Genomic DNA, 7,413 nt, shown 5'->3' with positions numbered 1-7,413 from the left:
TTTTGAGTATCATCCCTAGCCTCCCCAATACAGATCCATAGGTGGAAATACCCAATGATGATCAAGTTGTCAGATTTTCATAGGACTGTAATGCATGTCCAGTTCTTTTTAAATGTATTCTTTCCCGTAGCCACTGTGCACATAGTGATGGCAGTGATTAGAGCAAAACCCATTTCCTTAATAGGCACAAATAAAATCACTAGTTTGTCCTTAATAACTCTGGCCAGATTTGGAGGCTTAGCAATCTGGATGACCTCTGAAATATTTCACTCTGAAGGAGGGGAGGGGAGAGGAACTCTCCCCTAAAAGTGATGCATCCAGCACTGTCTCCACGAGTTGCTTTGATCTGAAAGCCTGGTTTTGCTCAATATTGTGATGACAACTCCATACGTGGCCAGTTCTCAAGCTACAAATGTCATCCTCTCTTATATGTGGTAATTATCATTGTCCTGGTGTCCTGATGGTACAATGTGCACTGGTTATTTTCTTTGCACTAGTTTGTTTTCCTATTGTGGCAGCCCAACATGGTCAAAGCTCACAGAACACAATCGTGGGATTGGCTTCTTTTGAAGGAATGTGGCCAGCGATTTTAGAACACCTTTCCTAATGGGTTGCAGGTGATCTGAAAAGATTGTGATAAAAAGAACTGGTTGAACCTGACTTTATTTGACTGAAAATGAGGTTGGAAATTTTTACACCAGTATTGAAAAACATGTAGATTTCCTTTTTAAATGAGTGTTGGCTTTGCTCCATGCAAATATTAATGAAGGAAACTTTAGATTTGAAGGACATTTCCTCTGTCATTGACTATTCTGATAATTTAGTTATCAGCTAATTTTATTGATCATCTTTGCAAACTGCCCATTTCAACTTGTAAAGGTGTGTTAAACTTCCTTTCATGGCATACAATTCCACCAGGTGTGGAAATCATGTGGAAAAAAAATCCTTGAACAATACCTTTAGAAGTAAGAGGCATGGTATTAGACCATTTGATATCTGAAGGAAATGTCACAATTTTAGAAAAGTCTGACCTGTTAAATCTGTGCAATTTAAATGAAAAAGTAATGATACATAAAACTAATGCTTTAAAATAATCCATCAGTCAGTGGTGTTTGTTGAGTACTTAATGTGTGCTAAGCACTGTACTAAGCACTTGGAAGAGTAAAATACAATAGAGATGACAGATATTATCTAATCCAAAGATTGTTACATATTTTAAAAGTTTTCCAAACAACTCCCTAATTGATTTTAACTTGAAAGTGAACTGGCAGAAGGCTGTGAACGATTGCTAAACAAACTGAGTCTAATATTCTCCATCCCCACTGGAAAGAGATTAAGGAAATGTAAACACACTTACAAGGCCATCATGAGTTTCCATGCTGTGAGTGTCTACTACCCTCTCCCCTTCTGATACCAACTTTTCATTTTGAGCATGGGAATGAAAAAAGATAGGGAATTTAAGGAGGATGAGGACTGCAAGAGAACAGACAAAAATTTGAATAGCCCAGAAAGTCAATGCCCTGACATTATCCTTGACTCATCTCTATCATTTAACACACATTTTCAATTCATCACTAAATCTTGTCAGTTTGACCATTGCTAAAATCCACCCTTTCGTTTCCATCCAAACGGCTACCACATTAAAATAGCCACGCATCCTATCCCATCTGGATTACTATATCAGCCTCCTTGCTGACCTCCCAGCCTTCTATTTCTCCCCACTTCAGTCCATAATTCACTCTATTGCCCAGATCAGCTTTCTACAGAAACGTTTAGGACATGTTTCTTCACTCAAGACACTCTAGTGATTTCCCATCCACCTCCACGTCGCAAAAAACCTCCTTACCCTTGGCGTTAAAGCACATCATCACCTTGCCTCCTCCTACCTAACCTCACTACTCTCCTACTTCAACTTAACCCACACACTTCACTCCTCTAGTACTAACTTTCTCACTATGTTTTGATCTAGTATCTCGCCTCCAAACCCTCATCCACATCCTCCCTCTGGCCTAGAACACCTTCCCTTCTCAAATCCAACAGACAATTACTCTCCCTGCCTCAAATCCTTATTGAAGACAAATCTCCTGCAAAAACCGGTCCATGACTAGGACCTTCTTTCCTCATCTCCCAATCCTTTCTGCATCACCCTGACATTCTCCTTTTATTCATCCCCGTTCCAAGCCCCACAGGATTTCTGTACATATCTGTAATTTATTTATATTAATATCTGTCTCCCCTTCTTGACTGTGAGCTCACTGAGGGCAGAGAATGTGTCTGTTCTTTGGTATACCATACTCTCTCAAGTGCCTTTATATAGTACTCTACACACATTAAGCTTTCAGTAAATATGGTTGAATAAATCTGGGGACTTTTTAGGACTGATGGGGAACTCTCAGGTGTTATCAAAGACCTGAAATGAGCAGGTCTGGAAGTCCATCTTACAAAGTGCTTACTTACTACTGTTGTGCTCTATGCTAAGCACTAGGAAAGATAGAAAATAAGCCAAAACTTTTATGGTACATGGGTGCAAAGGTCTACTCACAACACCACAAAAGATCATAGAAGGGTGTGGTTGTGTGCAGCTATTGTAAAGGATTTGCTCTCTCTCCGGGAGAGCTGATTGAAAATTCTGTAACTGGCTGCCATCAGGCAAACAAAAGAACAGCATTCAGGGATGGCAACAAAATTATCCTTCCTTCAGGAAAAGTCTAAACAAATGGAAGAATCAAGAAGACTGAATAAGATCATCTTCCTCTACTCTTCGTAAACTTTATTTTCTCAAACATAAGGGAGAATGGAGAGCACTCTTTCAAGTGTATAGCCGACTGGTCTGGTTTATGTACCTAGACTGGATAGCTGATCGCATTTGTTGAGTGACCTCCGGGTGCAAGGAACTGTTCTAAGCATTCCACAGCCAAGACCAAAACAAAAATAGTTCAAGTCACCACAGTCAGATTAAAAGTGTTAACAAATCAATCAGAACAATTTAACAGTTCAATTTGCCTCTGCCACCTCTTTGTCAAAAATACCTATTGCTCTGTATGCTTTTGCCCCTCATAATTCAGAAATAAGTTGTTTGCATCCTTTATAGTTCTGACAGCATTCTTTGCATAAGGTAAACATTCCCCCATGATAGATTTGACTGTCTGAATTGCAAAATATCCAGGTGGCAGGAGAAGAATCCAGATGTTTTCATAACTTGTAGACAAGTAGATGAATTCCCCCAGAGGAAAAATGAACCCTGCTTGCACTCTGAGATCCTTGATTTCCTAATTCATCATACTAACTATTATTTTCAAATAATCTGCCAAATGGCATAGGAGAGCTGTCTGAGATCTTTCCCGACTCGCAGATGACACAATGTGAGAGGCTACACTCATAGGTTCAGTAGGAATCCCCTGTACTTGAACTTAATTTCAGACACATTTTTCATTAGAAAAATATAGCTAGAAAAATGGCGTCTGAGCCATGTAACTACAGCAGCATTATTCAACCAGACATGTCATTCAGTGAGTCATTCTGTGAGGCCAGCACATAAACGAAAGAAGTCAAGTTCAGTAATGGCTATTGCAGAACCTTTGTGTGCTTGTGTGTGTTTCGATATCTCAGGCTCACAAGGTTATCCATTTGGGAACTGGGAAAGGGTTGATGAAGCCAATGAGTTGCTGCATTAAACCATGATCAAGGCGCTCGAGGGCTCCTTCATCCTCTGCCTCAGCCTCTCCCGGGACCACCATCATCCTCAGGGGGACATTGTGAATTGGATCTGGATTTCCTGTCTTTGGCAGCATTGTATCAGGAAGGGAGACACTCATGGAAGCAAGGATTTCGGGCCAGTATATCTTCCAGCGGGCATAATGGTGCAGAAAGATAAGCAACTTTCTATTTCACTGTACTCTCCCAAGTGCTTAATAATAATAATAATAATAATAATTTTGGTATTTGTTAAGCACTTACTATGTGCCTAGCACTGTTCTAAGTGCTGGGTAGATACAAGGTAATCAGGTTGCCCCACGTGGGGCTCACAGTCTTAATCCCCATTTTCCAGATGAGGGAACTGAGGCACAGAGAGGTTAAGTGACCTGCCCAAAGTCACACAGCTGATAAGTGGTAGAGCCGGAATTAGAACCCATGACCTCTGACTCCCAAGCCCGTGCTCTTTCCACTGAGCCACGCTGCTTCTCTACAGCGCTCTGTACCCAGTAGGTGCTCAGTAAATACAAATGATTGAGTGGTCAGATCAATGGAGATTCTTCAATTCAACCACTGTCTAGATCTATCACTACTATTTACTGAGTGCCTGCTGGGTGTAGTCCCCTCTCAGGATCGAATCTGGAGAGTTTCCAGCACTCTAACAGGCTCAACTACGGGAGGGAGAATCAAGTAGAGTCATGCCCATTCCATTTCTAGCTTGGACAAAAGCTAGTGAGTGGAAGGCAATCTACTACAAGTCTAAGCTCCCTGTGCTGGGAGCAGTGGCATGAGAGAGAGTCGAGGCCAGAAACTCAGTTTTACTGAGCTGAAGAAGACAGTGATACTCCACTTCCATATTTTTACCAAGAAAACACTATGGATATGCTACCAGAACGATTGCAGTTGGAGAGTGGGGCATTCTGGGAGAGATGTGTCGATGGAGTCGCTATGGGTCAGAGACAACTCGGCAGCTTGAAATAAGATAGGCTGGGTGTATTGTCACTAAGTACTCGGGAAAGTACAATGTAATTAGAAGACATAGAAGTTAGGAGAAGGAGAAGCATAGGAGAAACAGCGTGGCTCAGTGGAAAGAGCCCGGGCTTTGGAGTCGGAGGTCATGGGTTCGAATCCCGGATCTTCCACTTGTCAGCTGTGTGACTGTGGGCAAGTCACTTAACTTCTCTGTGCCTCAGTTACCCCATCTGTAAAATGGGGATTAAGACTGTGAGCCCCACGTGGGACAACCTGATTCCCCTGTGTCTACCCCAGCGCTTAGAACAGTGCTCTGCACATAGTAAGCGCTTAACAAATACCAACATCATCATCATCAAGTTACCCTCGTGGATTTTAAAGTCTACCATTACCACCCCCAACCCTTTCACTCAGTCCCAATCTGGGGTAGTTCACAGTGCAAACAGCATTGTTCAGGGTATTTGAAGCAGATCTTTAATGCCACCACCTCTAGGTCAGGGAGGTTGCTAGATGCTGGAGTAGAATTCTGTCTCCTCTGTCTGCATGGACAGTAGTAGCCCTTCTTATACTACTTGTGGCATCAGCACTTAGAACAGTGCTTGACACATAGTAAGTGATTAACAAATACCATCACTATTATTATTTACTAAGCATTGGTGTACCCACACTGAACACTGTGAACGTGGGAACTCCCAATCTCCTGTAGTACTGGCGTACATATCTTATATTTACCATTACTTAAATACTAAGCCAGATACATATCTCCATTAATTAATTCCTCCTATCTGGGCCAGTCTCCCCCTTCAGGGCAGGGATCATGTCTACTAATTCTACTGTAGTCTCCAAGCACTGACTATAGTGATCGGCACACAGTAAGCACTCATTGAATATTGTGGATTGAGTATATAGGTTACTTGAGAACAGACCCCCAAGCTCTATTTTTATTACATAATTTGACTATTTAATTAACTATAAGAATAATTATGGTATTTGCACTATGCTAAATATCCATACACCTGCATGTACCTCTAATTTATTTATATTAATGTCTACCTCCCCTTCTAGACTGTGAGCTAACTGTGGGCAGAAATGTGTCTGTTTGTTCTTATATTGTACTTTCCCCGGCACTTAGTATAGTGTTCTGCAAACAGTAAGTGGTCAATTAATATGATTAAATGAAGGAATGAATGAATAAACACTAGGATAAATGCAAGCAGATTAGACACTTTGTCCCAGTTCTACCACAGCATCAAAGCCTAAGGGTGAGTGAGCATGTATTTTATGCAGTTTTGCATTTCCTCCTGCCTTCAAGACGTCTCCACTTGGATGTCCTCTTGTCACCTCAAACTTAACAAACCCGAAACAGAACTTCTTTTCTTTCCACCCAAATCCTGTTCTCCCCATGACTTTCCCATCACTATAGATAGCATCACCATCTTATGAGAAGCAGCATGGTATAGTGGATAGAGCATGGGCCTGTAAGTCAGAAGGTCATGGGTTCTAATCCCAGCTCCACCACTTATCTGCTGTGTGACCTCTGGCAAGTCATTTCACTTCTCTGGGCCTCAGTTACCTCATCTGTAATATGGAGGCTCACACCATGAGCCCCACGTGGTACAAGGTATTGTGTCCAGCCAATTTGCTAGCATCCACATTGCAAATAGTAAGTGCTTAACAAATACCATACTTATTGTTATTAACCTTTCCATCTCACTGGTCCATAACCTTGGCATTATCCTTGACTCATCTAAGTCATTCAACCCATATACTCAATCTATCAGTAAATCCTGTCAGCTCAACCTTCACATCAGTAAAATCCACCCTTTCTTCTCCATTCAAACTGATCCCACATTAATCCAAGCACATCCTACCCCACCATGATTACTATATCAGCCTCCTTGCTGACCACCATGCCTCCTGTCTCTCCCCACTCCAGACGATACATTACTCTTCTGCCTGGATCGTTTTTCTACAGAAACATTCAGTCCATGTTTCCCATTCCTCATGAACCTCTAGTGGTTCCCCATCGGCCTTCATATCAAACAAAAGCTCCTTAAAATCTACTTTACATCACTCAATCACCATGCCCCTCCTACCTCACCTCGCTACCGTCCTACTACAACCCAGCCTGCACACTTTGCTCTTCTAATGTCAACCTACTCATAGACTGTAAATTGTGAGCAGGGAAGGTATCTGCTACACTGTTTTGTACTCTCCCAAGCACTTAGTACAGTGGTCTGCACACAGTAAGTGTTCAATAAATATGATCAATTGATCTTATTCCCATATTTTTTCAGATGATGATGAAGATGATGATGGTATGCGTTAAGCACTTACTATGTGCCAAGCACTGTTTTAAAAACTGGGGGAGATACAAGGTTATCAGGTTGTCCCATGTAGAGCTCACAGTCTTAATTCCCATTTTACAGAAGAGGTAACTGAGGCACAGAGAAGATAAGTGACTTACCCAAAGTCACACAGCTGACAAATGTCAGAGCCGGGGTTAGAACCCACGACCTCTGACTCCCAAGTCCGTATGCTTGCCCCTCAGCTTCTGAAAATAGAGGCAAAGGGAAGTGAAGTTACCCAAGGGTACGTAGCAAGCAAGTATTGGAACTGAGATTAGAACTCAGATCTCCTGATTTCAATGCCCATGCTCTTTTTCACAAGTACATCCTGCTTATCATCCTCTTACTGTCTCTCTGTGGGACTGTGGTAGACACAATGTTTCCAGTGCACTACAAAATG

General features: G+C 41.8%; 1 non-coding gene across 1 annotated transcript; it reads left to right on the top strand.

Moving 5' to 3' along the window:
* The first annotated feature begins 4,314 nt into the window (after window positions 1–4,314).
* LOC114815852 lies at window positions 4,315–4,452 on the top strand. The gene has a single exon (XR_003763658.1). It is a non-coding gene; the product is annotated as a small nucleolar RNA SNORA7 (small nucleolar RNA).
* The last annotated feature ends 2,961 nt before the right edge of the window (window positions 4,453–7,413 follow it).

The sequence above is a fragment of the Ornithorhynchus anatinus genome, chromosome 1 (assembly GCF_004115215.2).
Source record: "Ornithorhynchus anatinus isolate Pmale09 chromosome 1, mOrnAna1.pri.v4, whole genome shotgun sequence".
Classification (NCBI taxonomy): domain Eukaryota; kingdom Metazoa; phylum Chordata; class Mammalia; order Monotremata; family Ornithorhynchidae; genus Ornithorhynchus; species Ornithorhynchus anatinus.
The sequence above is the reverse complement of the archived record's forward strand: the minus strand, read 5'-3'. Positions and strand labels throughout refer to the sequence as shown.